General features: G+C 35.3%; 1 protein-coding gene across 5 annotated transcripts in view; it reads right to left on the bottom strand.

The window, feature by feature from the left end:
• PALLD (palladin, cytoskeletal associated protein) overlaps window positions 1-17490 on the bottom strand; it is a 218242-nt gene that overhangs the window by 195872 nt on the left and 4880 nt on the right. The gene's annotated exons all lie outside the window — the stretch shown is intronic.

The following is a 17490-nucleotide window of genomic DNA, read 5'->3' on the forward strand; positions in this document are numbered from 1 at the left end:
TGAAGTTCATGGGAGATTCATACCATGTACTACAAAAATTATCTCAACATGGGCCTTTCCTGAAAAACAGAGTTGAATTTTGTTTTCACAAAGATTAGTATACATTATCTTCCTCTCACTTTAAAATGGAAAACCAGAGTCTAGATTGAATAACTTGCTCTAGGAGAAAAAGAAACCTTTTAGATTAAAAGAACTTCAGTTCTTCTATTAAGATACTCAAGGCAAAGAAAGCAATCAAAGAATACAAAGAAGCTTTTCAGCAAGTGTACTTTTTGTAGATTGTTTTCCATTGTGTGTGATTGCCTGTGATTTTGGATATTTATCCTATAACTTAAATACTAATCCATGGTTAAACAATGCTCATTTTACATCAGCAATATAAAAATATATAACTACAGATAATATCCCACTTCAACCCAACTTTCACACTCCCTTTTCCACAAAAAGATGAGGAATAAGTACTTTTCCAAAGGTTACCTGAAATACCAAATTAAAGTTTTTTACAGAATTAAGTAAAGGGGGGGAGGAACCAAAGGACTGCAAACCAATATTCTCCTGGCTATTCTCTTTCCCCTATCACGTGCAGAGCATTGAGTTGTCTTAATCACACATTTGTACAAGAAAAACAGATAGAGAACTGGACTTAAGTAGCAAATTTCCAAGCCCTGGAAGAACTCCATTTGTTAAAGTGAAAATTTTCATTTGCACCCTAAACCCCATAGAATTGCTCTGAATTAAGCATGAAGAACCCCATGCAAATTCTTTCTAAACCGAGAGGTTATTACAATAGGCACTGGTTCATTTTCCAAAGGGTCTGAACTTAAATCCGCATATAATACACTACAATGCTCTTTCCTGAAGCAGAAAAGTTACGGATAGCATTACATACAGTCAATCTAGAGATGCTTGGGACAGCAACGTCAACATTTAACTCCTTTCCTGTTCCTTATTTAGAAAGCAGCATTTAAGTTATCGTTGAGCAAGTAAATCTTTCAGAATGCCAGCACAAGGGAAAAGTGAACAGTTGACATACTACGAATAAATAATAGTGCAGCAAATCAGAATCATCCTTGGACTCAACATGGCCATAGAGGTACTTGCCACATTTTTGTTGCAGTTTGAACCATCTAGACATTACATAATGTAGCAGCCTTAAAATACATAATGTCAAGCAAAATATCTACACCTATAATAGAGGCTGCATACAAAAACCTGTAATGTCTTTCAGTCGATAAAACTGCACTACACAAAAATCAGCAGAGCAGATGATAAGGTTAATGAAAGCTATAATTACTGACTTCAATCTGTGTTTAAAATGCAAAGTATTGAAGTGCAGTCCAACCTTGTGCTAAAGGCTGATATAGTAGAGCCATCTTTCAAATAGGCAGGAGGCAGAGTAAGACAGTCTGCTTTGAATCATGATGACGACATTCAGTTGAACGTTACCCATTCAACACCATCCAGCTAGGGGAACTTTAATATTGTATCATCCTTCTCAATCCAAAGCATGTAATTTGTATCCTCATGTCATACACCTGAAGAACAGTCCTTCTGCGGACAAAAGCTGTGAAGGAACATAATATAGCAGGCCTGCTATAACTATTAAACTAGGGAAGGCCTTCATTGAAAGCCAGTTTCTGCATCAGTTTATGTAGGAATTTGCTGTGGGTCTTATGCCAGACCTGGGTTCTAGAGTGACTTTGGCTGTCTACGTAAGGTCACGTGCATCCAACTTTCAGGTTGCCATTTATCTTCATTACAGCAACAGTGGTGTTTCCTCTATCCAACAAGAGATTAAGTTAATCTCATTTAGGTTGTGTTTTAGTTTTGGGGTTGTTTTAAGGTGGGAGGGGCAGTTTAGTCAGTGCTTTAGAAATCCTCTGAGAATAAAGAGAGATTCTAGGCTGAAACTCTGAATCACCAGCCTCTGAATTTGCAGTCAGTAGCATGTTCTAGAATGCCTGGCATCTGTAACAACTCCCCAGTGAAATGCAAATCACCATCTCCACCTACTTCTTTTACAGGTAAAGTCCCCCAAAATTACCTCTCATGGGTTTTGTGGAAAACAGGCTTTTATAGATTCCTTCTGATCATATGGCAAGCCTATGGAAGCTCAGATAGAATCAACTCCTCTTCTGTCCCAACGCTCCCTAATTAAACTTGAAAGCTCTCACCAGCGGCAATGCATTTCGGGAAAAAAAAGGCAGAAAACACATAGTAATGTTTACCTCTATAAGGCTACAAGTGTTTTCCCTTATTCTTCACTACACAAGAGATTCACTGTACCAACATCTCAAGCAAATCATAAATTGCGAATTAAGTTTTCTATCTCTACTGTCCTAAGGGACAAAGGATTGCAGTCTTTAGATCCAGTCAATATCAATATTAATTGATGATAAAGACTGTAACATACAAATGCTCTCTGCAGTGTATGGGAAAGACACATTAAAAAATTTAAGTTCAGCATTCTAGTTCAGATTATGTTATACTACTTCTTAACTATGACTCAAGCTCTCCCTAAATTAACATATGCAGAAGAATTCCTTCTAGCAGTAGGGATTCACAAGCATTCTTGGGGAAAGTATCCAACACAGAGAGATAAGTATTTTCCCCTCACAGTTTTTTTCCTTTCCAAATTTGCTTCGCTGGTGAGTGTTTAAGTATAATCACTGTTTAGGAGACATAAAAATCCATATTTAATTAAGAAAGCTGTTAAAGTGCAGAAACAGAAATTGAGAGAATTTCCCCTTTTTTAAAAAAATCAGTTTAGAATATTATACCAACCTTCAACTATGTTATATTAGACATAGTATCAAAATTAGTTGTGCATGACAGAACTCAAAGAATTTAGAAACGTAAATCCCATTCGTTGATTATCATGGAATTCACTGTCTGAGGACTCTCCATGCAGCAAGTGTGAGAATCAAACTTTCTATGGATTAGTAATTCAGAATTAAGGCAGGCCCTTAAAAAAAAAGTTGTATTTCCCCACTTTTTATTAATATCTTCAATTCTGCAAAAGAACTTCCCTGGAGGATTTTTTTTTTTTCTTTTGTTAAAGCACTAATACACTCAAAAACTTTTGTTTATCTGCTTGAGGCATGTATCAATTGGTCACTGCAGGTTTTAAAAGAGTTTGGTTTACACTGCTTATAAACAGGCTACTTCATAAACAGCTATGTCAGTTATCTTAATGTAAGTCTTCACAGTTTAAAAAATAGAAAATTCTGACTGAAGGGATCTAACTGGAACTAAGAATTAATTTTGCCAATAAGAAGATGATTTTATATATTAAGAAGAGGAAAAATGAAAAGTCACTTTTATTTATACCTTACATTGGTTAATTTAATTATCTACATAATTTCATTCCTGTTATTTTCTGAACTAATTGGTTCAGCAAGTATTTACATTCAGAACTAGCAGAGAAAAACATTTCTAGGAAGAAGGGAGCAAATCAGAAAAAGTTTTGATGAGCTTCACATTCTATGAAGTGTGACATCTGATACTGGAATAAGAATTCTAAGCCAGCACACTTTTTAATCACTCTGTACTGGACAATAACAGAAATTCACTCTTCAAACACTTTAAAATGTATAAAAATTAGCTTACATAACTCAAACTATGCATATTGCATTACTTCTTTTTATCCAGACCTATGCTTTAGCTGAAAATAAGAATATCTCTGTGCCCACTCATGGCTTTCACAATCCAACATAGGCATGTAGAATATTTAACCGTAGCAATAAGTTACTATGAGTTACTAAGCAATTCTACCTTAAAAACAAAGAAAAAAACGCCTTTTCTTCCTTCTATACATCACACAATGATTGCTTGTCTTAAACACTAAAAGAATTTATTTCCCTGATAACACAATATGTATTTTTACAATGTTCTCTAACTTGACAATGAATAGGAACACATGCCTACATACAAAAGAGAGAACACGAATTTTCTTCATTGATTTTGCAGATATTTGAGAGAATGCCATTGCATTGTAACTGGCCCCATTTTGGTTAAGTGAATGTACCTGTTAAACTAATCAACAGAGAATTTATATTTTTGTTGAACTGGGCTCCACTTTGCTGTCTTATTCCCAGGAGGAAACCATGTGAGTATTGCACTCAGCACCCTTGGAAGAGTTTATCTGAATACAGCTTGGTTTCCTGCATGAAGACATGTGCTTTGACTCCTAGGCTTTTAGGGTGGTTTTTTTCTTCCTGCCTCTTAAAAGAAAAGCTGTCATAACACACAGGGACACACTTGACCGAAGAGACCCACCTTCCCCTTCAGAATCGGCTATCCAGAAAGCATATACCAAGGATAAGAGGTTCTGACAGCATCTGATGCTACACCTGGCCCTTAATTATCAGTGTATTAATACTTTATCCATTTTACTAATATGTCACAGTGAAAAAAAGATAGTGGAAGAACGAAATGCTAAGAATGCTAGATTGTGGCCAAATGTTAAACAGTCTTCTATGAAATTTGGTATCAATTTGCACTTGTCAAGACTAGTCTATAGGAGTAGGAGGCCCTCAGTTCATGTTCAGATAAATACATGCCTCAGGTACTCACAGGGCAAATATTTAAATGGTTTTCCCATAAGCAATGATTACTGTTAGGCCATGTGTTATCTTAGTGGCCGCATTTTCTGTGATATTAAAAGAATACATGGGTTAGCTATGGGCACCTGTCAGTTGTACCGTAAATGAGAGATGGATTCTATTTGTCTAATCTTTTTCCCTTGGCCACCCGAAAAGCACAACCTTATCAAATAATAGGAGATAAACAAAAGCTGTTCACTTATTATCCAAGCTGTTTATAAAGCACTGAAATGCTCAGATGAAAGGCACTGCATAAATGCAAAGTGTTAATTATTTTTATGACATTAACACATCCATGCACTGCAAGTATACATTATTAATAAGATGGAACAATGAATCACTTTGATTTGAAGCAGCATGTTAGTGTTAGACTAAAAGAAACATGTCTTCATAACAGACTTATTGCACAAAAATTTTAGTCCTCTACTTGCTTTGACCTGCAGGTAGCTGAAAAAACCCCAGTATTTTAGGAGTGATTCTACCTGTTAATTACCTCCAACCCCCAAGCATTTTAACTTATTACCCTTTCCCACAGGAAGTCTGACCTATTTGAGTTCACACTACCCCTAATCTTGAGTTGTGTACTCAACTATACTGAGTAGTATCACACTAAGTGTAGCGTACTACTTAAGGAAAATAAGGTTCTTGTTATCTGGTCTATAACAAGCACTTTGACATGCAGTACTTCAGTACATCAGATAAGATACTTCTAGACAAGCATTTGCCGCTTCTGCAACTTAAAGGTATCTTTGTATATACAGGTGGAATTATCTAGTTGAATTATTCCTCCTGATTTATTTAATAAAATAGCATCTCTTCTCTACCCAGACTACCTAGGTATATATTTAAGAAGTCTGTTCATTTTGTGGTTTACAGAAACATGTCATATGGATATTGATTCACGTTTTCAATACTTAAGCAAGTCCCTTACTATTTCAGTCGTTTGCAATTTTTCACTATTACTACTGATCAATTCTCCTTTTGTGAGTAACCTCAGCCAAGCCATCCAACAGGGGCACAAAGTAGCAATTAAGTCCATTTCTTACATTAATTAATGTAAAAGTTTTCTAGAAGACAAAAGCTAAAAACCACTAAGCGTCTAAGGGGGCAACACCTCAGTGAAGGTTTATTCTGTGCAAAGCTAAACTTCCAAATTCTGTTATCTTAAAAGAAATGCTATCTCCTCACTACATGACTGTAGATTATTTTTCAATATCTAAAAGTGTAAAAAAAAAAAAAAAAAGCACATGGAATGTGAGAACTCATGACAACATAAAATGTTTTGTGAATAAGTAACATGGTAAGAAACCATTATAATGCCTTAGATATAAACAAAATAGCTGTTCTGCATATAGAGCATCTTCAGACATTTTGTAAAGTTCTGCCTGAAGTAGGAACAACAGGCTTATTCCATTATTATATCCCTTGAACATCTCTCCCACATACCCTAAAAAGCTACGCAGGATTTCTATTTATTTCTTTCTACCAGCCTCACTGTTCGTCAGTGATGGATTTCACTGAAAGGAAGATTTTCACAGGGTTCACAGAAATAACAGGTCTATTTACTGCTTGCACTGTTCTTGCACCACCCACCTCAAGATGTGAGCACAGTTGTACAAGGTATAAAAACAAAGCACTGCTAATTCCTTAATTTTCCTGCTCATTTTACATCTCTGTGCTCAGGAAGGAAATACAGAAATTATGGGAAGGACTTACTCTCTTATTTTCATATGTGACAGGGAGTAGGTGGGCAACGGAATTTCTTTTACTCCTTCCTTTAACTTTGCATGAGCTCAAAGGGCAAGTCCATGGCATATTAAATGAGCCACGTTTACAGTCCACTTAACAGAGCCCTATCAAACTGTAAGACTTGTTAGAAAGAACGCATTTTCCAGATGGGTTCTACAACTAATACAATAAGTTCAATTTTCACTGCTGTTTAACAATGTTTCTTCTATGTTTGGTCTATTATAAGCTTTTAGTCTTCTCTACCTCCCTCGAAGTCCTGTCAGCTCTAATTGCATGAACTGAAGTCTAACATTTTCAGTCATCAGCTATGGTTTCTGTTTGCAGAAAAGTCCTATTTGTTCAATTTCATCATCCAGATCTCTAAAGTTAGTTTTCACATTGTCACGAATGCATTTACAGAGCATATTTCAGGACATGACAAAGTTTTTTATTAGGAAAGAATTTCTGAAGCATCAAGTTTCAAAGGGATAATTGTATTTACTTAATTTATATTTATAAAGCAACATATTGTATTTTACAAAGGTATGTCCTGTTTAAGTAACATTATTATACTGCTGTAATTACCCTTAAGAAACAAACAATCCAAGATGTGGTATATTGCCTTTAGGCAAACGAGCAAACACGTCAAAGAATATTAAGCATAATATTTTAAATAGGATTTAGAATAACACTGCATACCTGTTGAACATTGATAAATAATGATGCCAGAATTACTGACTCTAAACACTTCTATCTATGAAAAGCCTCACTACTTGGTTTCTCTTCACATTTCAGTACAAATAAAATAGTCCACTCCTAAAACACGTGGGTTTGTTCCCACCTCTGTTCTACTCAGCCTCTAGATTTAGTGTGAATTTTCACAGATCGATACTTTCAATCAGTCCATGACAAGCAGATTGCTAATGTATTTCCTCAGTGTCAGACTTCTTGGGTGTTGATGCTTTGCACAATGCTGGAAAGGCCCAGAGACAGCATATACAAATAAATGCTGAAACATGAAGTAAAAGCAGCCTCTTGGAATACTGTCTCTGGCCCTGTTTCAGCACCACTTTTGTTGGAAATCTATGTTTTAAACCTACTTCAATTAAGCTTTTTTTTTAAACTAAAAATGTTTGACATGGACAAAGCTAGTGTAGTGAAAGAGCTTTCTGAAGACATGTGGTGCCTTGTTATTTTAGAGTTCATCCAAATCCTATGTAAATAAAAGGCAAAAGTTCTTTATATATATTTTTTCATTATGCAGATAGCAGCACCATTTTTCTTATTTTAGAAGAGTAATTTCTATTAATTTACTTTTAAGCTTTTCACATTAGCCATCAAGCATAGGATCAGTTTAAAATGTACTTCGATAACATTTCAATCTAATCTTTGAGTCTTTTTATAAATACTAGTTAACATGTTATTTATTTACAGAGCATTAGCAAGGAACTTTAGATCTGCATTCTTTTACTGAGAGGCAGACAAAGAAGAACAAAAGAATAAAGACGTGAACTGAGATTCTTTTAAACCTTCAGTAATGTAATCAGAAATACACCAAGACAGAGACATTGGTATTCACAAATAGACCGAGAAAAATAAAGTAACTGAGCTAGAATTCTCTTCCTAAATCCAGCCTGAAAGTGCAGTCCTAGTTTCAACAACTATCCCATTGTTTTTACAATTGCCTCTTAGAACACCCATCTTCATGCACCTAACAGTCTTTATTCCTTCTGGAAAACCAAAAACAAACTACGCAATTTTCTAAAAAGATATTTCAGCATTCATGAAAAATATTAAACTTAAAGCTCTGAAGGAAGAGAGCCTGATGATGCACAGAGTCTGTATAACAAAGATCAGGAAATGCATACATCATGTAGTCAAAACTATTCTACAGAGACAAGAAATAGATGAAAGGAAAGAATAACCCCAGTGTCCAGGATCTATAGCTCCTCCTTGAGGCTTTTACAAAAAACAAACAAGCAAACAGTCCGTGTCCCCTCCAGCCAACCCACCCACCCCAACCACACATTCTTGATTTTAGATCTTTGAATATTCAGTTTGTAACATCAACGGACTTCTCAGCCAAAGTTATGCTTGAATTAGCAATCTGTTTATTTTATAAGACTTTCATAAATTATCCTGTTATCACAATCTGGACTTTGTAAAGACCATTTCACCTAGGAAAGATCCTGCTGTCCAGATACCCCTTTTAAATACTGTACTCTACGGTTTAAGACAAAAAAGCAGGACAAAAAAACCCCCATCCAAATAGAACATTTGGTTATCATATACTACAAGAGTCTCCTAAATGCTTTTCTTAAGTAGTGTGATAACAAATAATAAAGAATCCTCTTTCCAACATCCCTGTGGTTCTAAGGTAAAAGGAGTATTACTTACGAGTTAAGAAACTCATGCACTACTAGCATTTCTCAGATATGCCACACTGTTTTTAAAGTAGATGGGTACATGATCTAAATAGGCCTTAACTCCACTGTATGTCTTCAGCCAGATGCAGAAAATCCTGACAGTGTGGACTTCCATTGCCACAAAATGAATGGAGAATGGAAAAGAAAATATTTGAAAGATGCATGTTATCTGTCTAAAAACTGCAGGCCACAAATTACTACAGGCAGCCACTGCAATAGCTTAATCATTTATGCTAGGCTATAAACCCTTGCTTCCCCAATAAACCCCACTAGTCCAGAACACTGTTCTAAGACAAACAGAATTAAGAAGCAGTTTCACAAGTCACTGAGGTGACTTTCAACATTACATTTCAGATCTGCTCTGAAGGAAACTGAAACTCCAGGGATGCCTGAAGATGGATAAGCCTTATCTCAAACTACTGAAAGAAGACAAACAAAATTCAAGACATAAGAATGGCATAGCATGGTCCAATAAATCAAAAGTATAAAAGGAAATAAATGAGAAGGGAAGAAGGGCTGAAAGAATAACAAGGTCAAGACTGCAAATAGCTATTATTTTGACTTGTAAATTAAGAAAAAAACCCCAAAAGTAAAGAAGAGATTATCGACATGAGGAGTAAGAAAAAATATTCTTCTGACAAAAATATTGAGGATGTTGACATATTATTTTCATATCGATAGATATGTCTTAATTTGAATGCAAATAAAATGCTAAATGACAACACATTAGTGCTGAGCAGATTTCTGAAATGAATATACTACGAGATTAAAATGGCTAAAAACTCAGCAATATTACACATGCTTTTTATGCTTTCAGATGATCTTCAGTGCTTCAGATGATCTCCTTAGGTGCAAGAATCTTCCTCCATTCTTAACAAGTACTCTCTCTTTGCAGAAGACTAGTAAAAAGACAGATTAGTGGGATTCTACTCTGAAACAATTAGTAGAAGACTATTGTAGATTCCTGTATAAAACTATGTTTATTGAACAAAATAGTTTCATAAAGAAAACCAGTCAGACTATGGGGAGAATACAAGAAAAATGTTTATATTTGGGAGCAGTTTAACAACTAACTCCATAAACTATCTCCCTTAGGAAATAAATACAAAATATTCTGGAAACATTTCTTGTTTGCAAAAGGTTGCATAACAAAAAAGAACCACTATTTCTTCAATAAACAATTAATAACAATAAACAATTATAACAACACTGTGAATTAATGGCATAGAAACTATTGTGTAAGTTAGGAAAATGTTTTAGATCGATTCTTACTGTAAAATATTGCATTTGGTAATAAACTAAACCAAAGTAAACCCAACACAAATACACACAATAAACAGAAAATCCAGTAAACAAACAGACCAAAGGAAAAAGTAAAACATGATAGAACTGCTGTGCTTAAAGGTTGTTAAAATATTTTGTATATGAATTTATTTGAGTTAAAATGAAAAATGTCACTTCATCCTGAAACTATCAACACCTGAATAAAAGGTATCAGAGACCCACTAAAGCAAGCAGGCTTCTGATAAAGCCGTAAGGTTGCTAAAGCACCTAGAGAAACACTTGAGAAGATGGATGTGTTAAAAAAAAAAAAAAAACAACAAGAAAAAAAAAGAGGAGAGGCACTTTGCTATAATTACAGTATTAGTAATAAATTTTGACAAATTTAAATGACAATTCTCAACATTAAAAATTGCAAAAATTCAGAAATAAACCATTTGCTTAGTCAATACTATCTCTGGAACAAAGTAGTACTTCAGTTTCTGCAACAGAATTGTTGCCTATTTCTATCCTCTCTCAAAAACTACTGAGCTTAATTTTAAAGCACACATAGGAAATAATGTGAGAATCACATTTAACCTCAATAAAACATTTGATTTTAACAGTATAAGAATAATAGATGTGGCTGTTAATGATTTTCAAGTCACAAGAGCCCTCTCCTGCCACATAGAGCACACACTAATCCTTTTAATCTTTTATAAAGTATTTCTGCAATCACTGCAGCTACCATAATGCTTATAATCTAATAAAGTCTGTTGTTAAGACACATTAAGAATCTCATTGTTCAGAAGCAAGTTTAGTTCTTGGGCCCTTCCTTGGTCTTGGGCTAGCAAATAAGAGTGGAATTAACAAATCCTTTGAACAAGTTCATCATAAAATAGCTTCACTAAAGTTTCCATCTTGAATAACATAAGTATGTGTTTAAGCTTATGAAAACACTTGAAAAGCAGGACCTGAACCATCTGGTTCTAAAGTCTAACCTGAATAGTTAAGATTTTACAAATGGAAAAGTAACAGTTCTGAAGATGACTATTAAAGAGCTTATACAAAAAAGTGAGAAGAAACAGATTTTATTGAACTAAGGATACCTAGGATTGTCAAATATGGTGTTAAATATGTTCTATTAACGTGCATACATAAATAGCTACTCATATTTTATAAAAAATTAGTATTAAAGCCTTGCCATTATAGAACTAGTAGAACACCTGGATCTCCTACCAAGGCACTAGTGTTTCATTAAAACTACAAAATTTACACTATGAGAGACTTTAAGAAACAAAACTAGATGCTACCTCTAAACCACAGATTTCCTACCTTAAATCAAGCCTAGTAAAGAAGCAGAAACTGTATCTGTGACACCCTTTACATTCCCAAGACTTAAAAATCTACCAACTGCTGTCTAGGTAGTTCAGTCACTATTGTCCTGTACACCTGGATTTCCACCCAGCTAGATCTGTGTTAAGCATTACTTAATCTGACCTCCAATGCTCTTTGCAGCTGTGCCTGATTAGAGTACTGGGGGATCAGGCCCTTTATTATAGGAAGACTTTGGTAGAGATATAATTTATTGCATGTTTTTAGACTTCAAAGCTTTTAAAGGCTGTAAAAGTGGCCAAATTTTGTGAAGTTGCAGAAATCAAGGTAGTTTGGGTTTTATTATAAATTTAAGTATTGTACTTTGCATTTGTTTCTATATTTTCTAAGAACAGTTCTGGATTACATGTAAGTAATGTTTCTAGGTGGGGATTTTGGGTACTTGTTGCAAGAAAATTTAGATAAACAGCACTTACGAAAAGGGTTATAATGAGAGCAAATAAATTCCTTAAAGCAAAGAAGCCCTGTTCTTGCCATGTAGTATGTGGAAAGTGCCTTTTTTTTTTTTTTTTGTCAATTTGCTGTTGAAGAAGGAAGAGAATACACTATATATTTGTTGTGCTACAGAATCTGGCTGAATATCTGTAAATACTTTAATCATAGCTTACAGCTCAGGGCAGGCCTCAGAAGTAATTAAATATTCAGGTAGTGAGGCAAATGCTGAAGAGCTCTAAGTCACTCCCAGCAGGGATTTGCTTTTGCTAGCTCAATGCTAACTTCAGTATTTTAAGCACCGCACTGCTGATGTGCTTTGAAGGAAAGCTACTGATTGATACAACGGTTTTGAGAGTAAAATAGAAAATTTCTGTTTCAACTTTTATTTTATATGCTTTAGACCTTCTTTAGAAGACACATATCCTAGAACTTCTCAAACTACCCAATACTTTGCTAGGTCTTAGGGAGAAATCCGGGTTGTTCAGCAATGTTAAAATTGTTCTGACCAGTGACAAAATCTTTGTTGTTAGATATCTAATTTTCTGCTAGAAGAACTGGTAAGTTAGGCACTGAATTTTGAGGAAATGCAGTGGTTCTTGACATTTAAGTGATGGGTTTTTTGCGGGATTCTACTTATAAGTCCTTCTGTCAAAGTTTACTTTTTTTACTCTTGTAGAACAAAGCTACTTTGGTCAAGTTTTGTCATTCAAACCATAATACTTACAGTTTTTACTTTTTATATGATGCAGCTATGAACATCCAAGGAACTTAAAATTTAAGAGGCCTTCTTAGTCACATAACCTTCAAATATAAACCTTGTCCTTACGCTACATTTGATAGTTTCTTTGCTCAGAATAAGATTCTGCAACCTTGTTATCCTTAGCCTTATAAGAAGGGTAGCAGGTTAAGGCAGGATTCTAGCTCCGATTTGGATGGGTTGAGGACTTCATAAAGTTTAGCTCAAAAAAAGCTATGAAAAGGGAAGAAAGCCAGTTATAAAGAATATTGGGATCCACAATAAATGTCATGTATAGAGAAAGTACTAACATGCTAAACAGTCAGAAATACCTAAGTAGTTTCTTTTGAAGGCCTTTTGCTCTGCTGTAGATCACTTGGATGAACTCATGGCCACCAGTGCTGGATTCTGCCTAAATATCAGCTGTACTTACTACTAGGCTGGAAAACTTCTTGGGTGTTGGGAAAAATAACAATTTAGTCAGTGCTTTTCTTGTCATCATTAAACTATTGTTATTTCATCATGACTTTAGGAACTATGGCTTCTAGTTATTTTCTTTCCAGCTAAGACAAAAAATGAAAATCCCAGTTGCTGTCTACTTTTATCACACTTACCACAGGGAGTTCCAAAAATATTATTTGCAGTGGTTATGTTATTGAAACTGGCTTTGCTGGGAAAAATCAGAACAACTGAAAACTGATTTCTGCAGATTTTATTGCTATGTGCAAATGTACAGATCATGGTAATCCTGGTTCACGCCCCTATCTGCATCTCCTGTTCAGAAAGTTTTGCATGTGCTAAGTGGCTGGCTCTTACACTTCACAGACCAGGTAACTGTTCAGCTTGTTCTATAGCTCTTCTTTGGCAATAACGTTAATATCCATTTCTGTCTTCTACCTATTCAGCAGTTTTCACAAAACATTTAGTATCTTTTACACCTTTTTTCGTCTGGCCAGTTTCTTCAGAAAACAGTAGGTATTTAAGTCTTTCCAATTCATATGATTATGCTCCAAAGATTTTTTCAAAGGTATTAAAAATCAGAAGTTCAGTCTAATGAAACAGTTGTCTAAGTACAGTTCTTTAGAAAACTAGATTACCAAAGTACAAGAGAATGGTCAACTAGTATTGTATCACCACTGGTGTTTTACCTTTTTTTTTTTTTTAAAACCATATAAACGTCACATTTACAGAAATGTTCCTGAAAGTGCCACAAACAGCAAGCATTCTTCACATGCTCTGCAATGCATCAGTAGTTTTAAATAGGCTTGTCTTTTTCCACTGCAGTATATTAGCTATTTACTGGGTATTCAGGATATACATATTCACTTTCAGCTCCAGAAAGAGGGGAAGTGATGTGCATAGGTGATATTATGTAACTGTTTGGAAGTTCCTAGTAATGTTATTATAGTCTAGAATCCACTACAAATTTTTCTGCATGCTTTCTTACCTTCTAAAGGAAAGAATCCCCTCCTTTCCCAAAGATTCAGAGAGAGGGCTTTGGAGTCTCACCCAAATGACACGCAAGGATTTGCTGTGTCCTTAAGAGTTAGCACAGTCTCTTAACCACTGAATGAGCCTTGGCTTTTGTTCTATGGGCCACCCAACAGCGCTCGATAGCTAAAGGGCTCTATACTTCCCCCTCGTGCGGCTCGCCCCTCAGAAGAAATCCAGCCTGCGAGAACCCTGCCCGTGCTGTGTGCGAGTGACCTCTTCAGCCAAGTCAGCGTCATTACAGAAAGGTCACGGTGCAGAATTGTATCAACTTCCAAAATGAATATTTTTTGAGGTACAGCTGCCATATTTTTCCTCTCTTGAAGATCCACCACGAAATGGAGACTACAGGGGAAACGTATTTTTAGTGGGAACTTTGGAAAAGTAATTTTTTGTTTGTAAGGAATATGTTTTCTTTAAGTATATTCATGAATTTGTGTGCTGTTGCAAGATAGAGATTTATTAATAATTATTAAATAAAACCAATTCGAGGGTGGACCATGAAAGTGTATTAAATTGACTGCCAAGGAGCTTTGCAAGAGACTGAGAAGTTGGCATGAAGCATATTTGCTGTGATTGAGCAATGATTGTATCTGCAGACTATTAACATAGCACAATTATGGGTTTCAAAAAGGGAAATAAACCGAAAGTTACAAATTAATTGATACTGATGAGTTTACTTAAAAGTACACTTGATTTTAAAATCATCTACTATTATGTCAGCAGTGTTTCTCATGGCTCATTCTGCTCAGTGATTAAGATTTGCCTTCTCAGTTACTGATTCTGCAAGAGTTAAGATTCAGAAAACCAGAGTTTACATTAAAATTTAAAGAACATAAAGCTTTTTTCTAGATTTCTTGTAAACATCTTGATATTAGCAGCCTCTGAAATGAATACAACAATGTAAAAGACCTAAGCCAAAAGAGCTCCATAGTTTGTACACAACTTCCTAGTTCAGTTCATATTTATGTACAGTTCTGGAGTCGTATCACTGAAGTAAAGACTGATGTTCTGCCAGGTAAGAGCAACAAGATACTGAAACATTACAACAGCTCATCTTTGCTGTTAAAACACTGCAACCTCATTGCTGCTGTCAAACTCACCTAAACTGTCTATGCCAAATTTCATAAAAGAAATCAACAACTTTTAATCAGTTCTGAACAGAACTGTGTTTCTATCAATGGCAGGAAACACAGAGTATGTGAGTCTGATGGCACCAGTGAGGTGTTTTTGCTGTGTTATGAAATAAATGCCTGTTGACCCTAGGTGCTATGTAGTGGATGTTTAGTAATTCTGTTTTTAGAGATCATCTGTGCCTATGTGCTGCCTATTCTAAGATCATTTTCACCCCACAAAATAGATTTTGTAACTCAGTAGGACTGAGATACGTGCTAAGGCATAATAGACTGATGGTGGTAAAACCATTCAAGCCAACAGAAACAGTGTTTCATTCTAGTAAAACAGTATTGTCTACATACTGACTCTCAGTACCTTAATAGTCTTATTAATGACTTGATAAGTAGTACCCTATAAAAAAAACCTGGTCTCTCTTGCTTTCTTAGCAAAAAAACTTTGTAAGAAATTTTGCTGTTCTAGTTACAGAAGTATGGATGTTTTCAAAATTGAAATACTAAGTTCCTTTGAGGCAATATGTATCATGATGAATCCTCACCTGTAAGAAAGACAGTTTAGGGGTTTTTTCTTCTAGTTGCATTACCTGTAGATATGAGTTGGCAAAGCAACTCTTTCTCCCTGTGCCATCCATTGGCATAGAGATGGCAGAATGGGTGGGATTCACCTCACCTATTATAGCTAATAATGAAGTATTTAGTCTAAAGTATTTGCCTTAAGTTCTTGTGAATGTACCAAACAGGTGACTCTTGGTAGATGTGCTTCTCCAGTGACTGCAGATGGAGTCTAGGGTGACATGGTCAGGTTAAATATCTAACCTACAGATGGGTAAAATTAAGTGAAAAGGTCTTTAGTATTAGTTAATAGTAATTATTTCTTTTCCTTAAGGGTGGTCCCTCTGTCTGTAGCTACTACTCTATTTTACAACTCAAAAGTATCAGTAACAGTATGTTAGCTGTCATATTACCTAAGCCAACAACAACAACAGGAGAATTAGTAGAAGTTAACAGCTTGTGTTGCACTAGCATCAACATCAGTACCACTGGCAGGCTGCAATATCCTAGTGAGAGGGAAGGAAGAATCTAAGAGAAGAAACACAAGAGGATTCCCTGGCTGTCATAGTTGTACAACTTCTACCATTCCCCTTTCCTGTTTCATGGAAGTCTTAAGGAGAACAAACAACTGGAATGCTTTTGCACCCATAACTGTGATTCTTGTCCTTTTTTTCCCAGCAGATATTTAAAAAAATAAAATAAAATACCTGTTGGCAAGGCTTATGATGTAATTCCTTTGTTTAGCATACTTAGATCCTCAGTTTGTCTTGATTTAGAAGACCAGTTGGCTTCAGTTTGTAGAACAATCTAAGCTTGAGTACATAACCAATGTACTCAATGTGTTGACATACAACTTTTTCCACTTTTTATACAAGAACAACTGAACACACTTGATGTCTCTATAGATGATCTTTTAATCCTGTAAAAATGTCAGTGTCTCAATATTCAGCTTGTCTGGGACACATTTTCACTGAAAACTCAGAGGACGATAAAGGCAATGCTGTTGTCATCAACTGACACAAACAAGACTCTCTAGAGATATTTTCTATGAAGTAACTTTTCGCCTTGGAATGAAAGCATATACAAGCACATATAGCCATAACATGACTTTTCAAAGCCATACTTTTTTTATCTTGTTGAAAAAGATCTAAAATCTTCAGACTGACAGCTCTGTTTATTCCCTCTGCAAACCTCTACCAAAAGGTACAGATTTTAAAAATATGTTCAAGACTGGTTTCAAAGGAGAACTTCAATTATGGTGTGTATGAAGACACTGTTTAGTGATTGATATGAATTCCTAAGCTTGCATAGCTGCAATGCCTATACATGTGACTGTCTGCAAGCAATCAGGGGTAACAATGCAAAATATTAGTAATTTCAAAGTGTTGAAAGACTTTACAGCAAAAGATATGAATAAATTTAAAGCACAACAAGTGTTACAGGAAAGTGATTGCTAGGTTCCTTTAAGCAAATGTTGAGAAATTTAAAAGAATTATGCAATCTTCAGATGTAACTAAAGAACCTTACAGGAAGTTCTGAATGGGGAACTACAAATTCTATCCTGTCCAAACAGGACTTTTCGGACAAAATTTTCCTTTGAGAATATCAAATATGCTTAGTTGACTTGAAACCCAAATAGGTTGTGAGGAACTATTAAACTAGAGGTATAATCGACCTCTGTTTGTGTTAAGCAATCATATTAGCATTAAGGGTCAGACCTGTGAAGTGGC

The sequence above is a fragment of the Gavia stellata genome, chromosome 5 (genome assembly GCF_030936135.1).
Source record: "Gavia stellata isolate bGavSte3 chromosome 5, bGavSte3.hap2, whole genome shotgun sequence".
Classification (NCBI taxonomy): domain Eukaryota; kingdom Metazoa; phylum Chordata; class Aves; order Gaviiformes; family Gaviidae; genus Gavia; species Gavia stellata.